Raw genomic sequence first — 26,881 nt, 5'->3', positions numbered from 1 at the left:
AAGGATGAGAGCTCCGAAGGTGAGGAGATGGGCATCCCCTTCAAACGACCAGATCAGTGGAGCCCTCAGGGAACACGAACCTCCCTGCCTGAACCCCAGATCTGTCTGTCTGGAGAATCTGGCCGTCTCTCCAGACTCCTGAGATGACAAAGAGGGTGACTTGCCTCAGCTTTCCAGCTCCACACAGGACTGTGTCCTGTCTCATGATACAGCAACTCATTTCAAAGCAACAGTCAGGGCCCAGGCTTTGGTGTCAGTGGGTTCTAATCCCCCAGTTATCACGTAATAGGTGTAGCCTTGGGAAACTCATTCGGCCTCTCTGGGCCTCAGTTTCCTCTTCTATAGAGCAGTAACACTATTTTGCAGGTTAGTGAGGATTGAATGAGATTGTGCATGAAAAAAGTCTAACCCACTGCCCAAAAAGCAGTAGGTGCTTAATATACATGTTCAATTTCATCCTCACAAGCCCTACTCAGTGCTCCCTGGGCCGGATCAAAACCTTCCCTCATCAAATTGAAGCCCTGGACAGGCCTATAGCATCGCCTCCGTGGTACCGACCCTGACCAGCCTGTCCATGAGACATGAGCTCCTGTCCCGCTGCCCTGGCCCGGTGTGGGCCTGCTGATGGCTCCAGCCTCCCTGGCAGGGGTTCCAGCCATTCCCAGGCTATGATCGAGACCCAGGCCCAACATACCTATTCTTGGAAATTTATAGTACAGGCAGGCAAGGTGCTGGCAGGGACGGGATCAAGGCTGGGAACCTCTGTTGGACTTCACATAAAGAACCAAAGCCTGGCTGGTCACGGTGGCTCATGTCTATAATCCTAGCACTTTGGGAGGCCAAGGCAGGAGGACCACTTAAGGCCAAGAGTTCAAGACCAGCGGGGCAACATAGCAAGACTCCATCTCTACCAAAAAAAAAAAAAGAAAGAAAAAAAAAAAAACAGCCGTGGGTCATAGCATGTGCCTGTAGTACCAGCTACTGGGGAGGCTGAGGTGGAAGGATCACTTGAGCCCAGGAGTTTGAGGTTGCAGTGAGCCATCATTGCACCACTGCACTCTAGCCCAGGGGACACAGCAAGACCCTGTCTCAAAAAGAAAAAAAAAAAAGACTGAAGCCTGCTCATGAATAAAGGCAGTCTTGACTGGGATGCCTTGTCCCTCATGTCTATCCAACGATGTCCAAGTTAATATCCAGTTTTGCAAATTAAATATTCTAAAACACAGTAGCTTGACCTAAAGAAGGGCTAAAAGTCAGGCACAATTTCCACCATATAATTTACACAAGCTGAGCTGATGTGGGTGGGAATGTGTTCATGGTCAACCAGGGAGCGTTCTACATTCTTGAGTCAAGTTGGGATGGTGTTTATTGTAGTCTAGGGAGCCCTTTGGACACACAAGACTCCAGGCTAGTGTTTATGACCTTTAGACCACCTTTCCCCACACCTCCAGGGCTGCTCATGCATGTTACATTTTGGGAACCCCATCCTTCCTTCTTGACCCACCTTCTATCCCTCTCTACTCTCTCACTCTGCTCCAGTCACCTGGTCTTCCTGTTGAATACTCCAAGCATGACCACCTAGAGCCTTCGTTCCATTCTTCTTCCTGTCTGGGACCTTCTTCCCGCCCTTCCTTCTGGACTCACCTTATCAGAGAGCATCTCATTGACCACCCTTTATAAAATGGCACCCACTGGTCTTCCATTCCCTTATCATGGTGACTTTTCTTCTTAGAACTTAGCATCAGACCTATTACTACTTATTTCTTGTTTATCATCTGTCTGTCCCCCCTGGAATGCAAGCTCCATGAAGACAAATTTTCCTTTTGTTCACTGGCATCTGCTAAGTTCCTAGACTAGCCGGATCCCTAGTAAGCCTTTGATAAATAGATATTGGACTTGTCCTTTAATGTGGTCTGTTGTCAATATATAGTGAATTAGGTGGAAAGCTATCACTAATCACATTACACAGATGAGGGAACTGAAGTTCAGAGAGGTTAAGTGACTTGTCCAGGGTTACCAAGTAGTTAGGGACAAGGTCATGACCAGAACCCAGATATTCTGAGTCTCGGTATTATACATGTGCTGTGAGCCACTTGTATCTCCTTAATTCTTCAGCCCATTTCCCAAAGGACAGGAGGTTGTGTTGCCTTAACGGCTGCCCTGCAGTGGAGCACTGACTCCATTCAAGCTTGATTCATTTTGTTCATGGTCTTGTCAGAAATTGGAATTTAGAGGTAATGGCAGAGACTAGGGTTTTTTTTAGTACAAACCACTTTTTAGTTCACCCAGCCTCTACTCTGAACTCTGTTTATTTCAGGTCTAATGCAGAAAATATATACACTAAAAAACAAATTAAAAATAAGCGATAAGTGAGTTAGAAACTGCCCAGGGCTGTCAGGAACTTATGTACCGTGCTATGTGGGTTTTGAGTAAATATTTGCTTTGCAAGCCAAGAAGCAATATGTATTTACTGAGGCCGTCTCTGGCTTAGGGGCACACATGCTACTCCAGGATTTGGCACAATCTCTCCAGGGAAATGTACACACAGGCCTAAGGACCATGGGGTTCTGAAAAGAGGAGGTCACTCGGTATCAAAGACCTGGACTCTCATGCGTGCTCTGCCGCTCTCTTGTTGGGCAAATTTGTGCAACTCCCTGCTGTCTCTGGACCCTTTTGCCCTTGGCATCCTATGACTCTAAGACAGACCTGATCTGAGAGAGTAGCAAGTTTCCTGGTCAGCAGATGCCTCAGATGTGAGAGAGGGGTGTGGGGAGGAGGCTGTAGGTGTTTTGCTGTCTCTTTCTTCTTATGTCCTTCCCGTTGACTTAACTCCATTCTGTCTTTGTTTTTACTCTCTATCCAAACATCTCTCTTTCTAAGAGCTTATAACCAACGACAGAACCTTCTAAGGGCTTTTGCTCTCTTCTTAAACAAGAGCTGGTACCTGTGCTGAGGACAACCTGGGCTTCTGGAATAAGTGGTTGCCCATGTGGGGTGATGTGGGGGGAAGCACTGAGAGACTCTAGAAACGTCACTCATCAAACCACACAATGGGAAAGACGCTCGCCAAACACGTTCATTGAGCTCCTTCCAGATGGACACACGAGCGAACAAAGCCCAGCCCAGCCCTCGTGAGGCTTCCAGTCCGAGGATGGAGAGATGATTAAGGAATCAGCAGGATTCCATGCACCCGTGACACAATTACAGGCAGCTGTATCCACAGGAAGGGTAACTACCTCCAGCCTCAGTCTCGAGGGGAAAATTCTGGCAAATTGTTCCAAGGCAGATGGCATGGAAACCCAGCTCTGAGGGAGCTTCTGGGAGAGCTGAAGTTCCTCAGGTGAAGGTGAGGAGGGAGCAAGTGCTCCGGGCCCAGGGCGTCGGTGTGTGCAAGTGCAGAGGCTGGGATGGGGTGGGGGTGGATGCGTCACACAAGGCAGCTGCAGAGCAGGGGGGAAGGAAGGGGGCTGGACACCAGGTCAGAGAGGAAGGAGGCTGGGCCAGGCTGTGCCTAGAGCTCCTTCCAGTGGTACCTCTTGAAGGAGTCTAGGCTTTGTGCCCTTGGCAGTGGGGAGTTACTGGAGCTTGAGAGGGTCGCATTCACATTTGTATTTTAGAAACGTCACTCCCACTGCAGAGTCCCGGACTCCTGGGGGGAGCTGTGGCTGGAAAACCAGAGACTGGGTGAGTGGGTAAGAGAAATTATGGTGCAGAAGAATCTTTTGACTCCAAGAGCAGGTCTAGGTTTCGAACTTGCAGAACAGGGCTTGGCTCCTGTGTTTTCTCAAAGCCCTGTTGTTTGAGAAAGGCAAAGGCATTCTCCAACTTGATGTGGATACATTCTGGGGCTTTTGTCACATCAGAACAATGGTATCCAACCCCTTTGAGCAGGAGAATGCTTCCTTTTACTCAAAACACTTCACCCCCATGTCACAGGCGTTGTGTTTTTAGTATCTGTTAAAGTGAGAAAATACCAAAAGAACAAAGCCTCCTGTAGATGAATGCACGCTTGAAACTTGTGCCTACGTCCATGCTGGAGCCAGTATTTAGCCAGTCTATTGATACGGCTGTGGTAGCAGGAGGCTCTCCGGAGCCATCTGAAAGAACTCTGCACACACCCCTGAAGGGTGGGGAACCGCTGCTCTGGAACATGTGCGTTAAGAAGCCGCATAGACATCTGTCCCCAGAGTGCAGTGCATGGCTGCCTTCTCTGTAAACCGTGGGGTGCATAAACTCAGCTGGTTCTAATTGCACGGGGCATGCCATATTGTTGCCCGATGTAATGTCAATTTTTATTTATTTGTGTTTGTGAAAAGCAGGGCTGATTAGACCACTTAAAACTACACAGGCTAGTTCGAGCCAGGCTGGCGTTAGTGATTTCAGCTGCCCTCCCTAAAGTCATCAGCGCTCCCAGCTCTCGGCCTCCCTCTGAGAATGTAAACTTGAGGCCTGGTGCTATCATGATTTCTATTTCATCCTGACTCTTATAAACTACCATATAAAAAGCAGCCGCTGAAGGGTTTTTTTTTTTTTTATTTCAATTTCATTTTGAGGCTTGGAAAATCACAAAATAAAAATAGCCCTGAGAGTGGAAAGTTTGGGGGAGTTTGTTTAGCTTTCTTTGAAATGTACTTCGTGAAGGAATAAGTAAGTCATAAGATCCCTCTTTGTGAGTGCGTTACAGTTGGAGTAATTTTTTCACATCTCCTGTTTGATCCTCACAGACACTCTGTGAGGTGTGGATGATTACCAGCCTTATTTTGCAAAGGAGACAGAAGCTCAGAGAAATTAAGACTGGCCTGGGCCAAGGTTACATGACCAGGAATGGCAGGAGTCGATTCAGGTAAATTCTTACCCTGAGTCCTGGCCTACCCCTGCAATCTTGGGTCTCTCCTAGCCAGTCTCCTGCCTTCCTCCTCAGGAAGGGGAGGTATCCAGGGCATGTCTGGGCAAGCACAGGCTCTGAGCGGGTCACCTGGCATCTCTCTCCCTGTCAAGGAACCTACTACTCAGTATGAGACTGTTCACTTACAGACCGGGGCCTTTGCCTTTGTCATCTGTGCCCTGAGGGCCCAGAACAGGGACTACCGCATAGAAGATGTCCTGTAAATGTTGTCCAAATTGAAACATTGTTGAATGATCAAATTTTTAATCACCCTCCTATTTCATTCCATTTTTGTCCCGATTATAAATTGGCCATTAGGAGATTGATTAAAGTCCTGAGGTTCTTACTGGGCTTATCATTTCCCAAACTGTGTTTCGAGGAATGTTCTGAGACATGTCAGTAGGCATTCCAGAAAAATTTAAAGTCTCAGGGTCATAGAAGTTTGGGAAATACTGGGTAAGTAAGTTCAACAGATTTTTCTAATTGTAGATTTTTGCAAAGCATAGATTTTCCTCCAGGTCCAGCTCCCTGTAAGATTTCCCCACCGTGTGTGTGACAGACATACCTCTTTACCTCTTCATTCTCACGGTCGTTTAACAAGCATCTTTTGGCCGGGTGCAGTGGCTCACGCCTGTAATCCTAGGACTCTAGGAGGCCGAGGCGGGAGGATTGTTTGAGCTCAGGAGTTCAAGACCAGCCTGAGCAACAGCGAGACCCCGTCTCTACTAAAGAAAATAGAAATTATCTGGACAACTAAAAATATATATAGAAATTAGCTGGGCGTGGTGGTGCATGCCTGTAGTCCCAGCTACTCGGGAGGCTGAGGCAGTAGGATTGCTTGAGCCCAGGAGTTTGAGGTTGCTGTGAGCTAGGCTGACGCCATGGCACTCTAGCCAGGGCAAAAGCGCAAGACTCTGTCTCAAAAAAAAAAAAAAAAACACAAAAAAACAACAAGCATCTTTTAAACGCACACATCTGCACTCACACTCAGGACTGTTTTATGAATGGTGCATTGTTTTCATGGCTGCTTCGCTCACTGTGTCCCCAGTTCTCAGCAAAGATGGGGGGTGCATGTCCCTCTTCTTTACCACCTTCCCTGCATCCTACCCAGGGCCAGGCCATGGACTTCCTAAGGGCTGAAAAAACCCCTTTCCTTTAGTTCCATCCCTTTAGGCTACAAAGTCTCTTTATTTAAAGAAATCTTGTCCATACCACTTGCTCAGGCTGTGGCTCCATTTTCTCACATTGGAGCCAGTGCCCCAGGTCCATCCAAGCTGCAGAGCTCCATCTGGGGTTAGCTGAGACTTTGCTTCCACATACCAACTTCTCCCTCTGCCCAGTTCTGTTCCTTCCTGTCTGTCAAGGTATCTATTCCAGGAGCGCTCCCCAGTACGTTTCCTATATGCGAACGTCCGTTTCAGAGTCTGCCTCCCAGGAAATCTGACCTGCCACAGTTGGTTCTTAGAGTACCCAAGAATGCAGAGGTTAACGGGAAATTTTTGAGCTGCATTTTGAGCTGGCAATGAGAAAGCCATCACTGGTGATAGATGGAACACAGATGGCTCCTGGCACAAGGTAGCAGTCAGTTGTTAAAATTTCCACCATGGTAAACTGGAAAGGCACACAGGTGCAGGAGTACAGTGATGGGTCAGGTGTTTGGGTAATAAGGAGAATGAAATTGGATGGGTGTAGCTGAAAGGGATTGATGCTTTTGAGAAAGATAACAAAAGGCTGAGGGTATGATCAGCAGCACATAAGGAGATTCTCATCTCCTGAGGCCTGGAATAAAAAAGGGCTGTGGGTGAGGCCCAGGATTTAATTATAAGAGTAGCAGAGCTCCTGGACCCAGGCAGGGCGATTCCACCAAGGTTGAGTCTTGATTGGGAAGGAAAGAAACTCTGTGTTATGGCAGGAGGACATCCGGGTTGAGGCACTTGAAAATATTGAGCATCCTGGTCCCCTAAAACCTCTGGGTCAGCAGAAGTAGCCACCACTTCCTGCTAAAGGCTGGTGCCTCCCCCTTGCTTATAGACAAGGCAGAGGTCTTTGCCTTCCTTGCACGATAACATATGACATCCCCTCTTTACCTCCCTCTTGGCCACCAGACAAAAAAATAGGATTAAATCACAACACCTCCTAGCTGGGAAAGTGCCGGGCCTGTTAAGGGAAGAAAGGAACTATCTCAGAGGAGCTGTAAGATCCAGACAGCCAACAGGTATAGAAGCCGGGAGAGTGTGTGTGGAACTGGATTCTCAGAGTCCTGGATTGGTGGGCACAGATCATAAATCTGTGTGAGAGAAAGTTTATAGATATGGCAGCACTCTCCCTGCCTAGGACCCTGGGGGACAGTGCTAATACTCTCCCAGGATGACCCGTAGAAGGTTGGAGAGGGCCATAACTCACAGTAAGAGAAGTTGAAATTCCATAATTTGTATGGAAGATATTGAAAGGAGAGATCAAATGGCTCAGAGAAGTGTGCATACTAGAATCCACAAATTACATAAGTCTAGTAAGTCCACCAGAAGACCATGTTCCACAGGTGGGCTCCCAAGACACTCCATTTGCAAAAGCAATAAGCACACACTGACAAGCGGATGACCATCATCACTGAAGCTCTCTGCAGACCAGAGCAAATCTCTGCTAGGAGATCTGGGCTCCTAATAACACTAGTGATGGAAAGATTCCCCAAACAGTGGCCAGGTTGCAGCATTTAACTGTCAGAAGTGATGTAGGTGCCATTATCCTAAGAAGCAGCAAGACAGAAAAGCCCAATCTGCAGAAATCTATGGATATGGCACAGTGTGCCCCATAGGTTGAATACCCAGGTCTGGGAACCAAGGGGTTTATGTGGAAGTAGCCCCCTTACCAACCATTCTCAGTGGCTCAGCTGGGGCATTTGTGCTTCATCTCTGCAACTCTGGTCTCTACACGTTTAGAGCTGTTAGCTCTTAATTTTTAAGCTACATCTTGCTCTCCAGTCACTTCAAGCTCCTGGCAGGGGGACTGATCCTGGCCATCAGGAAGACATAGAGCTGGTGTCACACGGTGGGGGCAGGGAAGGATATGTTTGGCACCCGGATGATCCACTTGAGTGTTTCTTGGTACTTCTTTGCCCAGTTTTGATGGTAAATAGATAAGTGTGGCAGTCATTGCCTGAGAAGGGCAGGGTGACCAGGAGTTCAGGTCTCTCACAGATGAGAGTCCCAGTCACCCCATCAGGTAGGCTGTCTAGACCTGCACAGATGGTAGCTGAGACCGAGGGGACTGGACAGTAGCGGAAGGAGAGGCTGAGTATCTGTTTTGTGCTTGAGACCAGGTGTAGCAGGCAACACAGCAATTTATACCATTAACTTTCCTATTTAAAATGTCTCTAGAAAAAGAGGTCCACTAGAATCCCCAAAGATCTGCTTTTAGGACACATACCAAACACACGGATCTGAGCGGCATGAGGGGTGAACTGCAGTGGATGCTGTGGTGCCCCAGCCAAACTCTGTCACCCAGCACCCAGGACCAAAGCACTCATTCCCCCAGCTACTAAGACTGTTGCCAATTGACAGCATGCAGCTCAGTGCACCCCGAGATTGCCCTCAGCTGAAGAGAGTTGCCTTGCCCAGTGCCACACAGCTTTCTCAAGGGCAGCACTCAGACTAATGAGTCGTCACTATGGGATTATAAAGGCTCAGCCCCATTGCCCCAGTTCAGGGCAATTCTTAAGCCAGAGCTCCCAGCAGGATGGGATGAGAGCTTTTTTCTGTGACTGTATCATAGCCCAGCTTCACCCTGTGCCCAATCCTATTCCTTTACTTCCTCCACTGATCCTGGTTCCACGAGCCTCCGCAGTGAGCTTTCTGCATGCTCATCTTGTGCAGAGTCTGTTTTCCAGAGGTCAGGCGTGCAGCACAAACCAATCCCCAGCTCCAAAACAACAAGCTGGATAAACGAAAAAATTTATAGATACCTAGACAAATAATGGCAAAACTTCAGAAAATCAAAAAAGATATTTGGAGATAGGGAAGCTGGGCATGGTGGCTCACGCCTGTAATCCTAGCACTCTGGGAGGCCGAGGTGGGAGGATCGCTCAAGGTCAGGAGTTCGAGACCAGCCTGAGCAAGAGTGAGACCCCATCTCTACTAAAAATAGAAAGAAATTATATGGACAGCTAAAATATACATAGAAAAAATTAGCCGGGCATGGTGGCACTTGTCTGTAGTCCCAGCTACTCGGGAGGCTGAGGCAGAAGGATTGCTTGAGCCCAGGAGTTTGAGGTTGCTGTGAGCTGGGCTGATGCCACGGCACTCTAGCCTGGGCAACAGAGCGAGACTCTGTCTCGAAAAAAAAAAAAAAAAAAAAGATATTTGGAGATAGGGAGAAAGAGAGAGGGTAAGTCAGAAAGAAAAGATAGAACTTTCCTCAAAATATCAGCAATTTGTCTGATGGCTGACTTTTCTAGAGAAAATATTGAAGCCAGAAAATGCTGAAATGATATTTTTAATGTACCAAAAATAAAATAACCTAGAATCCCATACTCAGGAAAACTAGCAGTCAGGAATAAGGGCAAAGTATAAACATTTTCAGAAAAATAAAAACCCAGAAAGTTTACTAACAGCAGACAATAAAGAAAATTTTAAAGAATATGCTTCAGGTAGAATGGATGGAGTATGCAAGGGGATATGGTGAGTAAGTATTTTGGTCAATTTTTAGAGAAAACTAAGAAAACATTTAATTTCTAAAATAATGATAAAATCTCTTAGGGGCAAGGAACTTAGAACTAAATATGGACAAATAGCACATACGTTTGGAAGAGTGGGTGATCAGATTTAAGGCATTCTAAGGTCATGGTCGTTTTTGAAGAAAAGAATACTATTTAAACTTTGTTTAAAAGAATTGACATAGAGCATTTAATTAATTGATTCCAAACATGTAGGGGGAGAATTGGGATGAAGGTGAGAAAAATTGCTATCAATCCAAAGAATGTAGGAACGATGGGTGTAAAACAGGAAAGGCAGTATGAATAGGAAGGATAAGTAGAAATAAGACAGCAGGAATAAATCCAAATGAGTCAGTAATCAAAATAAATAAAAATGGATGAAGCTGTTCTGTTAAAACACAAAAATTTTCAGACTGCATAAAAACAAAAGCTAGCTATGTACTTTCTATAAGAGACTAACTAAAACACAAAAACATAAAAAGTTTGAATGTCAAAGGTGAGAAAAAATATGCCAAGGAAATATTAACCCAAAGAAAGCAGATTAGTTAAAGCAATACAAAACAAATAGACTTTGGGGGAAAAGCATTAATAAAGAAAAAAGAGATTCACTACATAATGCTAAGAGGTTCAATTTGTTAGAAACTAACAATCAAAAACCTACGTATGTCAAACAGCACAGCTTCAAAATATATAAGCAAAAATGGTTCAGTCTACAAAGTCACTAGCAAATCCTTCGGTATTTTAATACAGCTTTCTTGGTTATGGATAGAACAAGCAAGAAACAATATTGGCAAGGACCTTGGAGATTTGACCAGCAGAATAAAAAGCTTTTAGGAAGTTGCCTCGGTTTACCACCTCCTTCCAGGTATCCCCCTCACCCCACGGCACTTCCATCACTCTTGTCCTGACATTCTCATCTGCTCATCTCCGGGCAGTCCTTGATTTGTGTTCCACACCACAGTTTTATTATCTGCCTCAAGTGTGGGGCTCTACTCACACTCTCAATTTTGCTTTCTCAGTTTCTTAAGCAAGATCTCTCTCTTCCAGTATCTTGGACCTTAGCCAAAGAGAAGCCCCTAGGCAGGGCCAGCCTTCAGCCCCCTGGTCTTCCTCACCCTACAAAGGGGGATGGGAGATAGGCTCAGACACCATAAAAAGGTTAGTGCTTGGCACATGTTAGGTACGTGCTCATAAATGCATGTAGAATAAAAGCAATAAATATTAACTTACTTGAAGGTTTTTCTCCCAGCATCATTTACTTCTAGACCAAAGTGCTTAGTCATACCAGAGCCTAATCCCTAAATGCAGATAGCTTTATCAATCTTCACTCTCCCAGCTCTGCATCCCTACACAATCGAGGTCTTTATCTTTCTTCTCTATTTAGTCCTTATTTCCTACCACTTAGTGCCAATTGTGGGAAAGAGAGGCCGGTTTCTAGTAGGGCTTGCGGCTGAGATAGCAGTGGCATACGGAAACTGCCACAGTATCCACCCCATATGCTGGCTCTCCAGCTGACAGCCTTCTTAGAAAATGAGAATTCATCTGGCAATAAATAACAAGGGCTACAAAGCTGTTCCTACTCTTTGACCCAGTAATTCCACTTCTGGGAATTTTCTTGAAGGAAATAACTTCAGGGGGAAAAAATTCATCTGTCTAAAGATGTTCACAGCAGTTCGATTCATAAGAAAGGAAAACTGGAAACAATCCAAATTCCCAATCTTGGGGAAATGGCAGAGCAAATTAGGACACATTATCAGAATGGAGTACTCTATAGCTATTGCAAATGACAATTGTATGCACCAGGCCAATTCTTGGAAATGCGCGTGTGATATAACATTCAGTGAGAGAGGCAGCATACCAGAAAACTCACCATTTATTGTCTGTTGTATGTAAGACACTCCAAGTCTGGAAAGGTGACAGGATCATCCAGTTCTAAGGATGAGGAAACTGAGGTTTGAGGGGTTTGGTGCCCTGCCTGGAGAGGAAGGCACGTCCATGTCCCCCTGTACATGTATCTCCCGGCTCTGCCTTGTTTTCCCGCAGAGATAGAAAGGAAACAGAGAGTGATCTGAAAACAATGTACATAGTATAACTATAACATAACCATGCAAAATCCTATCATATTTCCTCAGGGCCTGGCCCCGGGCCTGGCACCATGCTAAGCTCAGGGTGGACACTTTTGTACTTTGAAATTGTAAGTTAGTGTTTGAATGATGGAAACAACTCATTCTTTCCCTCTTTCCTCTGACTTTGCCTCTTCTGTTTTACAAATGTAAAGGAATTTAACCCAAATAGACTTTTTTTTTTTTTTTGATCAGGTTGGACTAGGCTGTGTTTCAGTAACAGCCCACTCTAAAACCTCCGTGGCTTAACTTAACAAAAGTTTATTTCTGACTCATGCACAGTCCCCTGTGGTTATGGGCGACTCTCCAGGACAGCTGTTCTCCATACAGGGGCTCAGCAACCCCAGACTCTTTTGATTTGGTGTCTCCATCATCTGAACGCAAGGCAAGGCAAGCGCTCGTGGAGAGCCACGCCCTCTCGGCTGTGCTTCAGCCCAGGAGTGCCACCATCACTTCCCCTTGGAGCCCCTTGGCCAGACCTAGTCACATGGCACACGTGGCCACAAGATTGCTGGGAAGAATAGTTTTCAGTGTTCCTAGGAAGGGAGGACGAGCTGGATATTGGTGCATACTAATCATGCCTACCATAAGGGCTCAAGCTGAAATGTAAGACTGCCTACATTAAAAGTGAGAAAATTACCAAAATTTGTTCCTCTTGTTATGAAACATATATTTCCTTATTTATTCATCCAGTGAATATTTGTTGAGCACCTTATAGGTGGCAAGCATTGTTTTAGGTACTGGGACACAGAAGTGAATAAAAAAAGTCCCTGACATCATGACCTTATATTCTCTGTAGGGGTCCCCAACCTATGGTAAGTTGTATAATTATTTCATTATATATTACAATGTAATAATAATAGAAATAAAGTACACAAGAAATTTAATGCACTTGAATATCCTGAAACTATCTCCCCACTCCAACCCCCAGTTCGTGGAAAAATTTTCTTCCATGAAAATGGTTCCTGGTGCCAAAAAGGTTGGGGACTGCTATAATCAATAAGGAAGAGATAAACAACATTTAAGTAGATAAACTCTCAGATGGTTATATGTGCTATGAAGGAAAGTAAAAGAGAGTAAAAGGATAGAGAGGGATAGAGGAAGTTGCTCTTTTGGATATGGCAGTAGAGGAAGTCCTTGCTGATAAGGGACTTGATGAAGTGAGAGAGACATGCCGGTACATGGGTGGGGGAGGGGAGGCAGTATTGCAGGCAGAGGGAAGACTCAGTGCAATGGTCAGTTCACTCATTTAGTCATTCATTCATTCATCAAACATTTATTGAGCTCTTACCACTATGCCAGACACTCTTTTATAGAGTTGGTGATATAAACATGAATAAAACCCAGGCAGTGGCCTCCAGCGGTCCACAAGCCAGTAGGGGAGGTAGACATATACATAAATATGTACAATGAAAAGTAGGGAGTCAGAGGGGACAAAAAAGAGAGACTGCAGTTTCCATTTGCTTGGAGAAGGGTCAAAGAATATATATATATACAAGAGGTGACTTGGTCTAAAGTGGAAATGAGGAAAATCCGCTATTAAGATAAAAGTGTTATATGTGTTATCTATTGCTGTGTAACAGAATACCCCCAAATTATGGCTTAAAACTGTATTTTATTATTTCTTATGATTCTGCAGATTGGATGGGCTTTGCGGAGCAGTTCTTCTGGTGCACGTGATATTGACTAGGTCACTTGTGTGGGTGCATTCAGCTAGGAGTCTGGCGTGGGCTGAATACCCAAGGTGGCCTCATTCCCACATCTGGTACCTCAGTGGGGTAGCTGGAACTTCTGGGGCTGACTGGGCCTCTTTTTCTCTCCTACTCTATAGCTCTCTCATCTAGTCTACCTTGAACTTCTTTACATGGTAGCTGGATCTCAAAGGAGGGAACAAAGACTGCAAGGACTGGAAGTCACTGTATCATTTTACTGCATTTTATTGGTCAAAGCCAATCAAAAAGGCAGTTCAAGCGGAGAGGAAACAGACTGGACCTGCATGCCTGTCCAGAGCTGGGAGGAATTTTTGGAGGCCATGTTTTCAGACAATCTACTTGCAAGCATTAACAATATATTAATAGTAAAGCAGGTGTGCCTGTATTCTCCCATGCTACCTTCCACCCTTGATGGTAACTCGTGCAGAAATCACTAATTGCTTTCAGCACACTTACCTGCTGAGCTAGGCTCTTTGTCAACTCAGGATCTTGGGTAGATTGACCAGAGTCAGGACAAGAGATGAGACCCATTTGCCATCCCAGACATAAAGGAATATAGCAACCGCCAAAATTGTATCCATGATGTGATTATGCAACCATAGTGCTTGTGTCTGTAAATGAACAAGGATGGCAACAAGTAGTAGGATTGTGGATGATGCTTTTTGTCCTAAATAGGCAGTTTTAAATACCCAAGGGGTATAAAAATTAAAAAATAATTATACTACAGGGAAAAGATAGAAAAAAGAGATAAAAGCTCTTGAGAGGGGGACTGGGTGAAGAGCAAGCATGGCCAGCCTAGAGACAGAGGAATTTGCAGGGACCCAGGAAGGGAAGCAGGTGACACAGGCATGTCAAGGGGTTCTGGAGCAGACAATTTTGGTCTGAACTCAGGCTACAGTATTTGGTTTCTAGCCAGAATGAGCTTGGCACTCCCAAGCACTGGGACTTGGGGAAATAGTCTAGCTGGGCTTAGAGGTATAACAGGTTGGAATGTAAAGGCAGTTTTATGTGTCCAACTCTGCTAGCTGAATTCTACAGCAAAGCTCAGTACCTGCATTTGACCTGTTTCCATGGGGTTGGAATCCCCAAAGGTATCATAATGTGTTAAAATCAGTTTCATACTCTAAACTGCTGAGAGTGTTGTATTTCAGGCACCTCATCGTAAAAGAAGGTTACAGAACAGTTAGGACTGTGCTCATAAGGACAGAGGCAACACAGCAGAAATCTCTGTTATTGCCTTTGGTGGTGGTGGCGGCAGCTGAATTAACTAGGCTCCAAAGCAAGGGGCCAACGAGTCTTCTGAGAGATCATGTACATACAGCATCTCCTGATTCTTTAAATTATAGATATTTTAGCTCTACTTCTTCAGCAGAGGGAAATCCTGATGTAGAGGCACTGTGCATAATTTAAGGAAAAAGCAGCAATGTGGTGGGAGGCACATTGGATCTTGAGTCGGGAGGGGTAGTGCACAGTGGGCACAGGGGGGAATGATATCTGCCGAGCTCTTGTCTTCTAGTACAGCCTCTCATCATTTTATGTGTTTATCAGCCCGTGCATTTCAAATGAATGGATTTCTTTCTTAGCCAAAGCACTGAATTCAGCTGGGACTTAGTCAGAGGGAGCTAGTCCAGTCGCTGAGTGGTCCCACATGCAGTGGTCCAGATAGCCCTCCCTAATGGCTAGAAGGAGATCCTTTTGTGTGGAGGCTTCACATCAGACTATCTGTGAGGCCAGATCACTACAGGTTCTGGAATTCAGGGAAGAACTTTTCCCCAGATAAAATAGAAAATTGCATTTCCTGACATCTCAGTCACCATCTGGGTTTCTTTCTACATCAAGTATCATATTTTGGCTACCGTACCCTGTTAAAATATTTACCATAAACTCTCCCTCAGGGTATTTCAAGGCCCTCTCCATAAAACTTCCTAACTGGAAAAATCCCTTGGGAATATAAGGGATGGTCATGGATTAGGACAGGGATCAAAACGCTTCAGTCCATCACATAGCAAGCCTTCCCTGGTGGGGCCTTCACAAGGGTATTTTACTGAGAGATTTCTTCTTTTGTTATTAAGTGTATCATAAGTGTAATGTCACTTAAGTCCAAAATACTTCCCTATTGCCATCGGCTGCTATGTTCGTCTGGTCTTCCTGGCTGGGAAAGGCCCAAGGCTTACTTCCAATTCCCTCTTAAACATTTTAGAAACCCTCTCTGTGTTTGTGGTCTCAGGGCATTTCCCACCGAGTTTCAGTCTTGCAGTTGCTCATGTGTTCAGGTGGTGGAGAGCTAACCGGGGGTATTCCATGCGAGCAGGTACTGAGAGTCCACTGCAAGCCCAGTGCTGCGCTAGGAGTGGGATGCAGAAAGCACCGAGACAGGTCTCAGCCCCTGTGGTGTCCCCAGCCTAGTGAGGGCCTCACCTCCGACCAAGGGCTTTTCCTGTTCTCAGAAAGGCTGGATAACCTAGAGGTTCTGCACCTTTCTGGTTGACTGACTGGGAGGTGGAAGGAATTATAGGCCACAGCAACCCAGGTTTTGGCACTTTGGCCTCATCTACCATATTTACTTAAGGTAACTCTAGATGCTGTAACAAACCCCCCAAATGTATAATGGCTCAACAGAGTAGACGTTCATTTCTTGCTCACATCAAATCCAAACGTATGTGTCTATTTGGCAAGCTGTTCTTCAAGCAGGGGTGTAGGGATCCGCTGCTGGAAGGACCCTCTGCTTTCCACCAGTGGCAGGGAATGCGAGAGTAGAGAAGGCACTTCTGGAACACTCTGGCCCGGAGGTGACAGGCACCACTTCTGTTCACATTCCATTGGTGACAACACGTCACACAGCCAGACCGAGATGCAAGGGGAAAGGGAGACCCTGGCCTGGTCGTCCCTTCCCAGCAACATCCCTCCACTGTGGAAGGGGCACATGAACCTTTGCTGGACAGCCAGCTGTCTTTGTCACAGCTGCCTTCCAGTGGCAGGTAGAAAACTTTTCCTTCCCCACTGATCTGCCTGTCTTCCTTTTTATATCTTTGCATTGCTCATTTTGTTGTTGTTGTTGTTTGTTTTGAGACAGGGTCTCCCTTTGTCACCTGGCCTAGAGTGCAATGGCATCATCATAGCTCACTGCAACCTCCAACTCCTGGGCTCAAGCGATCCTCCCGCCTCAGCCTCCTGAGTAGCTGGGACGAGGACGTGCGCCACAACACCTGGCTAATTTTTTTCTATTTTTTGTAGAGACAGAGTCTCGCTCTTGCTCAGGCTGGTCTCGAACTCCTGAGCTGAAGCAATCCTCCCTCCTCAGCCTCCCAGAGTGCTAGGATTACAGGTGTGAGCCATGGTGCCTGGCCCGCTCATATAGTTTAATAAAGAATCTTATAATTCCCTTTCTAGGATGATGTGATTAAAAGAACACTGAACTAGAAGTCAGAAGATCTGAGTTCTAGAATTATTCACAGTGTCTTGTAGGATGATCTCGAACACGTCATTTTCCTTTGTATGCCTCAGTTTCCTTATCTGTAAAATAAGGATATTAACATCTACTGTACAAGGTAGATACAGGAGTGTAAGGAAGATTAAATGTGATTCACATCCGAAGTGCCTAGCACAGTTCCTGACAAATAAGAGAAACTCGATGTATATTTAGTTATTAATTGAGTGAATGATGAAAGAAACTTTTATCAGTCATTTTCCTACTGCCTTCCACTGGTTCCTGTGGCTGTGTTTCTTGGCATTATTTAGGTATATGGGGGTGGGGGGGCGGGGAGGGAGGGGAACTGAAGTCTTCCCAGCTACTCAATAAAGTCACCGAAGGCGGGAACTGTGTGCAAACTCCCTTATGTATGAGCCCCTCCTCGTGTGTGCGCGTGGAGGGGATGCCTAATAAACCAACGCTGGGCGCGCTGGTAATTATGCCATTGCCTCTGAGGGGCTGAACACAGAGGTGGCCACAGCTATGGCCATAGACTAGAGCTGGGGTTGCCTAATACCGAGAATCAGTCCGTGTTTGTTCCGGTTCCAGGGTGTAAGGCAACGTTTCCAAGGAGGGAAGTCAATGCTGGTCCTTTCCTGACTGAAAATGTGAGAGGACCATTCTGTTCAGCAAGCAGGTGGCTTTGGCCTCTGGGCTGACCCCGGTAGTCAAATTGCCCACTTGGGTATTCAAAGCAGTAAGTCTTTCTAGCAAACCATAGGCAACTGTGCTTGGGCTGGAACTGGATATTATTTATTATAGAAGACTTGGCTTCAAGTCCTGGGTGTGCGCTAATTTAACAGGGCTGAGTGACCGAGTGGAAGGAGCATGCACTTTGCAGTTCAGTAGCTCTGCCTTTCAATCTGGCCTTGGCAGGGAGGCGTTAGGGGACTTATTCAGCCATTCCGAGCCTCAGTTTCCTCATCTGCAGAAGAGGCACCATAATCCCACTACCCTCCCCACCTCCCACCTTCCCTCCCAGAGTTGTTGAGAGGTAGATTAAGATAAGGGGGGAGAGGTTAGACTCTGGAGGCTGAGGTGACCGTGGGCATGTTACCTAACCTTTCTGTGCCTTCATTTCCCCATATGTAAAATAAGGACAATAAAACTTCCTGCTGTATATGCTTGTTGTGAGGATTAACTGAACTAATGTGAAACGTTTAAAATAGTGCCTGGCAACCAGTAATAAGCAATCAACTGTAATAAGCAATAATAGCTATTATTACAACTATGATTACTATTAAGAGAATTAGATGAATGTCGAATTGTTTGATAACTGAAGTCACAGCTCTTAGGTTTCATTCTGAAAGCCACAGGCCCTCCCCGGCCCCACTCAGTCACGCTGCTCCAGCCCCATATTCTGGTCTCTTGGCAAGCAGGAGAAATTCCCAGCATCAAGGGAGACACTTGCATGACTTTTATCCTTTTCTTTCCCGTGGCCAAGAGCTGGTGGGCTCCTTCCAGGTCTGGGCCTGTGCTCTGCTGCATTCTGCCCTGTGGCATTTGGAATACATGTTCCCTTCTGCAGAATGTCTAATCACCGAAGCATTTCCCACCGTGTGTTTACACTGGCCCCCCAGGGGAGGGAACTGGCCCCAGGCCAGCACCACAGACTAACAGAAGGGAAACCGGGGAGCCAGGGCCTCTCTTAATGTGAACCATCATCTGACACCCCACTCTGGGAGACTGTGGGACGTGGGGTTAGTGGAGAGAGAGCCCACACCTGGAAGATAGGAGTGTGGGGCTTGGGGTCTGATCGACCTGCATTTGAATGCCAGTTTTTCCTTTCCATAGCTGAGTTATGTGGCTTCATTGATTTCTGAGCACAGTTTCTTCATCTGTACACTGGGTATAATAATGCCTACTTCATGGTGTTTTGTGGATGGGATGGTTCGGTGTCTGGCAGGCACATAGCTATCTTTCAAAAATGTTAACTAAAGCCACTAGGCTAGAAGTCAGCAAAACTGAGTTCTAACAAGAAGTCTGCTACAATGTCAGCAAGGCATCGGATAAGTCACTTCACTTCTCTGGATCTTCATTTTCTTTATCCGTAAACTGGGTATGTTGGCTCCATATACCATGTCAACTCAGCTAAGCTGGAGTCATGTTTCCCACAGTTCCCTTCCCTGTGTGCATCTGACTTTGGAGTTGACCACAAGACAAATCTGTGACACATTTGGAGAGTGGATGTGAAGCAGCGGCGGCAGGCACCGTGGCAGCAGGCACACACTGTCACCGATGTGTTCGCTCAGCCTGGTGTGGGGCTGCCTCCAGGCCACAGCTCCTTCGGCTCCTACTAGATCCTTCAGCTTTTTCAAGTCCTGGGCCAGGTGTGTGCAGTTGCATGCAAAGGGTGCGGCTTCTCCTGCAGGTTCTCCACGGCACTGGGAGTGGAGAAGGTGGGAGCCAGGCACGGGTTCCAGTTTATCTTCCCAGGTTCCATAGTTTCCGAGTGGATTCCAATTTGTCCTTGCTCTCCATCACTACACGTCCAGGCTTCCTTCCTGACATCCAGACTGGCTGACCTGTATCAACTTTAGTCACAACACTCGACACAGAAACTTCTGCAGCAGCCAACACAATTGCATAAGGTCTAATGCCTATGATACATCCCTTATTCTATACCAGGCATGGTGAATCTGCTTCTCTGCTCAAACTCTGACACAGCGGAGTTAGTAGCAGCAAACTTAAAGTTGCTTTAAGGACCAAATGAGATAATAGAGGAGAAACTGCTTTGAAAAGTATAATGGGTATTATATGTGCCTTAAAAAAAAATCACATATGGAAAAACATACCAATAAAGCTCAAAAGCATAATTCTGATATTTTAATAGCAAAACAAAGCTGCAAGCAGAACTCCTGGTCTCCCTGAGACCTGCTCCACTATCTCCTCTCCAGTGGCTCAGGCCACAGTCTTGAATGATCCTGCCACCACTCTGTCCTACACCCCATGCATACCCAGAGCTCAGTCACGTCTCACTGCCTGCACTGCTAAAGCCCTTGTCCAAGCCACCACATCCCATGTCAGGACTATGGCTTCCCTGATTCCACTCTTGCCCCACAATGAACCGGTTAAAACTTGAGTGGGATGATCTCAGTCTTTGCTCAAAGCCCCCGGTGGCTTCCCTTCCCTCTTGGAGGAAAAACCAAGTTCTTGTCAATGACCTGGGCGCCCTTCACTTTCCCTGCATCTCTCATCTCACTTCCTCCCACCTCTTCCCTGGCTCACTCTGCTCACCACACTGGCTTCCTCGGCACCCTTCAAACACGCCAAGCGTGTGCCATTTCTTAAAACCCTTTTCCTGTTTTTCAGAGAGAAGGAATCCGACCCTGAAATGATGACTTTCTGGTGTGACTGTCGGTTTAGATGCATCTGGGGATGTCACTTGCCACCCATGCACAAGTATTTACCAGTAAACTCTACGACCACAGACCAAGGCTGGATGTCATTCTAAAAGTGCTTTTTGCCAGGAAGTAAATGTGAATTGAGGTTACTGTTAGTATTACGGCTAACAATGACAACTTAGGTTTTAATTACTACAATCCACAATAGCATCTTGCGTCTCTGTAGCTATCCAGGGTTTTCACTGTGCCTTCATGTCCATTATTTTATTTGGTCCTCACAACAGCACTAACAGTGGGGTGTTATTTCCCCCCTTTTTACAGATAGGAAGACTAAGGCTCAGAACATTCAATGAACTCCAGAGTCAAAGAGCTGGTGGTAGACAGGACTGAATTTCAGAGGCAGGTTTACTGATTCCAGGCTCCACACTCTTTGTATTACAATTAGGAGCTTGTAAGGCCAATCTTACTCATAAGCAGGGTCAGATGGAATGGGGAAAAAAGTTGTTTTTGCCATTGCCACCATCCATGATTCAAAATGCTGCTACCATGCCAAAACTTTTGAAAATTTTACATTTTTTTTTTTTCCAGAGACAGGGTCTTGCTCTGTTGCCCAGGCTGGAGTGCAGTGGCATGCTCATAGCTCGCTGAAACCTCGAGCTCCTGGGCTCAAGTGTTCCTTCCTGCCTCAGCCTCCTGAATAATTGGGACTATAGGCATGTGCCACCATGCCAAGCTAATTAAAAAAAATTTCCCTTTTTTTTTTTTTTGTGGAGATGGGAGTGTTGCTATATTGCCCAGGCTAGTCTAGAACTCCCGGCCTCATGTGGTCCTCCCACCTCGCCTCCCAAAGTGCTGGGATTACCGGCGTGAGCCACCATGCCTAGCCATACTTCTTTTCTTAATACAAATATCCCTGAGATTTATGTTCTAGGGCAATGAGTTTGCTTTCCTCCTGTGGTACCACCACAGAAGAAATGGTCTTTTTTTGTTGTTGTTTCTAGAAATTGAGGATCAGAGAGAGGAGAGTATTAGGTGACAAAAATTCTTTGCTTGAGCAACTTTAGTCATGCTCCTGAGCCTTCTCTTAGGCCCATCTGTGCACTTACTTATACAATCCAGTTTTAGCAAGAACCCTGCTCAGTCATTTTAGCAAGAGCCCCCCAACCTCCAGATCAGGTTCCTCATCCTGGACCATCCTCCATGGGATGTCTGATACCCCTGGTCTGTCTTCAGAAACACTCCTGTTAGGTCAGTTTAGCCAGAATCCCCCTCACTCCTGGTGTTACCTATTAGTAATTTTTCGTCACTGACCCCCAGCGGGCTGTGTGGCTGTGAATTCCCCCTTGTCCATGCTGTATTCGGGGTGGAGCCCAATTTCTCTCCCCTCTGCAAAATCCCATTACAGCACTCTGTATAGCTATCACAATGATCCTGAGTAAAGTATTCCTCACTGTGCTTTAACAAGTATTACTGAATAATTTGTTCTTTTGCACAGGAAGTATATCATTTAGGTAAGTTGAATAGGTATATTATCATCCTCACTTTTTGTTTGGTTTTTTTTTTTTTTTTTTGAGATAGAGTCTTGGTCTGTTGCCTGGGCTAGAGTAAGTGCCGTGGCATCAGCCTAGCTCACAAACTCAAACTCCTGGGCTCAAGGAATCCTCCTGCCTCAGCCTCTCAAGTAGCTGGGACTACAGGCATGTGCCACCATATCCGGCTAATTTTTTCTATATATATTTTTAGTTGGCCAGATAATTTCTTTCTATTTTTAGTAGACACAGGATCTTGCTCTTGCTCAGGCTGGTCTCGAACTCCTGACCTCGAGTGATTCTCCCACCTCGGCCTCCCAGAGTGTTAGTATTACAGGCGTGAGCCACTGCGCCGGTCTCATCCTCACTTTTTGACTAGGCAGTATGATTGAAAGTACTCAAAGTAACAGATTGACAGGGAGCAAAACTGTAATATCACGTTGTTTCCCTTGTTGAACGAGAGATATTGGATGAAATATCACTAAATCTGCTTCTAACCCAACTTATTGAACTTTTGCAGCAAAGTCGTGACAAAGGGGCTACAAAGAAATTTCTCCTTTATGAAAAGTTAGAAAAGGTCCACAGTTCCCAGCACTGCAGGCATGCCCTATGAAAGCAAAAAGTGTTTCAAAAAAACATGAGATTTTTTTTGGTCACTGAAGTAGGAGCCCTGATTATATCACTGGGACATTTGTCATGGCCCCAGAAGTGCAGTGTTCCTGGCAGAGTAGAAAAGGTTCTGGCATTTGCAGCCAAGAAGTCTGGAGTGTATGTCATGGTTCTCACACTTATTATTTATTACTAGGAATTATTGCCACTTTGGGAATACTGATACCAGGTGTTGTGCTTTACCTACATTATCTCACTTAACTAACACCATTCCCCAAAAACTCTATGATGGAGGTAGGTTTTATTTACCTCCATTTTGTGTATGAAGAAACTGAGACTTGAGATCACAAAGCTGCTATGTGGAAGAGCTGGGGTTTTAATACAAGCCCCTCCCACCCTATAATCCATGTTCTTTGCAATATGGCTCCTTAAGGCGCAGATAGGGGTACAAAACCAGAAGTGGTTGTCTCAATCGAATTGAAAAGATTTTAAGTTAAGTCCATTTGACTCCAGAAGGTTACTTACTCCTGTGAGATACTGCCTCCGTCACAGGGTGGTTTGGGATTAGAGAAACCTGTGTAAAGGGCCCAGCGTAAGACCCGGCATGCAGTAGGTACCAAGTAAGCGGCGCAGGAGGTGGTACAGGATGGTGGCCGGGAACCTGGCTCTGGAGAGAGACTTCCTGGGCACAAATCTCACCTCCTCGTCTCAGTAGCCATAGGACCTTGCGCATGTCTCATAACCTCTCTAAGCCTGAACTTTCTCATATAAAATGAGGTGACAACCAATTCGTTCCAAGGATTAAATGATACGAATAAGGGACCTAGTACTGTTCCTGGCTCACTGTTGTCATCAAGGAATTTGACTGTTGTTATTATTACAGGGCTACTCACTCCAAGAACAAGGAACTGTGGGGAGTCAGAAATGGGGAAGGAGGTGAATGCTGCACTCTTCCTCGGGGTCCTTGCAGTCAGGAAACTCCTCGAAGGGTCCCCTGGGCCCAGCATGTCTCCGTTTTCTATCAGGTCAAGTCCCCCAGGTGGCTTGTGGGGGGCAGTGATGAGCCTGTGAGGGGAGCAGCTCGGGGCCCTGAGGTGGGGGGAGCAGTGAGGCCTGGTCGTGGGCAGGAGGAGAGGAGAGTGTTGGTGCTCCTGCCAGTGGGGTGCAGACACCGGGAACCCCAGCCCGGTTGTCGGATTCCCAGAAGTGTTACTGGTTTTGCATTTACATCCCAGTGTGGGCAGGGCAGGGGGCCGGGCACTCAAGGGAGTGGTGCTCCAGGCTGGGGGCTGCCATCTTGTTCCTTCTGAGAGCACAAGGGGCAGGACAGACTATCTAGAGATTTTGTGCTCTTTCCTGTGATGAAGCATAGGATGCCTCTGGGCTGCCCAGGCCTCAGGTCAGCAGAGGTGAGAAAAGGTGCGGGTCGAGTGGAGAGGAGAGGCCTGCTCCTATCGGATAAGGACGCTTCTCCTTCCCTGAGAGGGCCGTGTGTGACTGGGGCCGTGGGCCTGCCCAGAGATGAGTGACCAGCACTATTCTCCAAGCAGCTAAAACATCCCACTCTGTGGGGCACAAATGAACACGAAACAACCAGGCCTCAGGCCCTGCATTATTTCCCACCCAGAGGATACTCCAAGAGGCTCTTGGGGCATCACTTCAGGCTTTGAGGATGGAGTTTAATTTTGAATATTTTCCTGTCGTCTTTGTCTTTTCTAGTGCTAGAAATATAAGCTGTTTATATTAGTCAGTGAAAATGAGGGAAAAGGCTGTGTTTACCACAGTGAGCACAACAATGGAAAGGAGCATAGTATCTTATATGTAGTAGTTGCTCGATAAATATTTGTCGAATGGATGAATGAAGCTCATACTGAAGGGAAAAACTGGAAGGAAAAAAAAGCCTCTAAAATGTTGTTATTGGTTGGTGATAGGATTAGTGGTGATCTTTATATTTTCTCTATCCTCTGGAGTTTTGTATTGTGGTATTAAGATTATTATAATAACAGGTAATTATGACCAAAAGGAAATTAAAACCAAATTTAAGGGGTCATTTTCATATGAAGCAGAGACCTGCCTATAGAATCAGCAGTTCAGCTGTGGGAACCAAGGTCTGTTGAGGGAGGATGCATTTTACATCTATTTTTACCTCTTTTATTTTTCTTCAAAAAGAAGGAAATCTCTCTCTATTCCATGTGAACACAGGCCCCCCTAAATTAATTAGTGCCTGGTCTAAAATCCTGCCAAGATTCTAGAGGGGCAAGGTTTTGACAAGAGGCTTTAGGATAGACACATCATTCGAGTGCCTTACAATGTCCTATTAATTATGAAAAAAATCTCCTCATGACATATACTTTTACAAAAAGCGTTTTTTTCCTGATTATAACACTGCGTTGAGAACTTGATGAAGTTTGCCTAAACCAGTTAGTCCTTTTTCTGTGAACTGGTACAGTCCTAAAGATTGACTGTTGTCCACCCGGGAACAGATTAGATTGGGGGAAGCCCTCTCCCAGCCCTCCCTGTTCTTTTATGAGGAGTTGGTCCTAAAATATTTACCCATTATCTTCTAACCCCATAACCCTCCAGGCTAAAATAAAGCCTGCCAGGGAGCTGTGGCCATTTGAGGATTAGGCCAGAAGAGCTGGCTCCTGTGCTATCGGGTGACGAGATTCGGAGACAAGATAGAATCACCCTCTTCATCCCCTGAGACCTGGTCACCAACTCCACGGGAAGGTATGGTTGCTATGGTGACAGGCTGACATAAGGCACACTGTCAGCAGAAGTGTCATTTAAAAAATAACTCCCCCTTTTCTTAAACTACTCAGAAACCTTCTTCATCACAGGGTCAGGTTGAGGTACTTGAACTTTTGGGTAAAGGACATGTCTGAGAATTCCTAATATAGGAGATTCCTGGAATGCATCCTCCACACTGGAGAATTCCCATTTCATCCTTATTGGGCAATTGCCATGGGGATCTGGATTTTATTTCTGGCTCTGCGGCTAACTTATTAGGTGACTCTCTTTTAAGTTACTTTGCTTCTTGAGGCCTCAGTTTCCTTATCTGTAAAGTGGGAACAGTACTCCTTACCTCATAGGGTTGTTGCACAGGTGAAATGAGATAAAGTAGGCAAGAGGGTCTGACCCATGGGTGGGTGCTTGGACATTTAACTCCCGTCCCTCCTCCTTTCACTGCAAAATATCAGAATTGTGCCCGCCACACAGTAATGTTCTCCTCAGTCCCGATTGTCAACAGCTACACCAAGCTGTGCTAAGTCCCTCTGCACACACACCTGAATGCCGGGGAGCTCCAGCTCAGCTCGACCAGTCAGTCAGGCAGCTTGGAATCACGTTTCAGCAGGGATTTCTTGCAGGAGCACTTTGGGAAGGAAGGATTCGTGCTGTTCTGAGGAACTAGGGCCACACCCTGCTGTAGGAGAGTTGGTGGCAGTGGTTGCATTTTGTTGTTGGTTTGTTTGTTTTAAAATATCCACATCCTGTCTCACAGCTGGGGCATAAAATCAAACTTTAGTTGTGGGATTTGTTTACTTTATTCACTAGTTGGGGTGGTCAGGAGTTTGACCGAGGTCAATGCCTTTACATTGCTTGGATTCTACAAAGAAAATTCTAGCAGTTTCTGGCTATAAAATCTGCTGGTGTAAAAAAGGAACTTAAAAAAAAATAGAATCACACAGTCTGGTTGCTTTTAGGTAAATTTATTTTTGTTTTGCTTAAAAAATAATAACAAACTGCTAAATGTCAACATGTTTTTATTTTGCATGGGCAGCTTTGGCAATAGAATTTTTGGTAGGAAAAAATAATTAAAGAAATAAATGTGGCACTTCTCACAGCTGCAAATCATTGATTTAGCCCCACTCCCTACCCCCCAATGAAAGAAAGACAGACAGAAAGAAAGAATAGAAAGAAAGAAAAGAAAAAGAAGGAAAGAAAGATAATTAGCTTTATTGCTGGAGATGGCTCCCTGTCAGTTTTCACAAAATCTTCCTCAGGTCTTTTGTCTCAGAACATTTCAGAGGTCTGGAAAGGACTGGAATTCTAAAGGCTGAGAGTAGACAAAGTAGAGCTTCTTAAATATATCTTTCAAAATTTAATAATACCCTATGTGTTTTCATGATCAACATACTTGTTCATTAGAGGAAAAATGAGAAAATATTGTAAAGAAGAAAGGAAAAGAATACCTGTGTCCAAATGCAACTATTATTGATATTTTGGTATATCTTTTTGTTTGACATATGTTTCCTCACTGGTGTGTGTGTGTGTGTTTTCTTTTTGAGACAGGGTCTCACTCTGTTGCCCGGGCTAGAGGTCCATGACGTCAGCCCAGCTCACAGCAACCTCAAACTCCTGGGCTCAAGCAATCCTCCTGCCTCAGCCTCCCGAGTAGCTGGGACTACAGGCATGCGCCACCATGCCCGGCTAATTTTTTCTATATATTTTTAGTTGTCCAGCTAATTTCTTTCTATTTTTAGTAGAGATGGGGGTCTCAC

Source organism: Lemur catta, chromosome 3 (genome assembly GCF_020740605.2).
Source record: "Lemur catta isolate mLemCat1 chromosome 3, mLemCat1.pri, whole genome shotgun sequence".
Taxonomy (NCBI): domain Eukaryota; kingdom Metazoa; phylum Chordata; class Mammalia; order Primates; family Lemuridae; genus Lemur; species Lemur catta.
This window is presented reverse-complemented; position numbering follows the sequence as displayed.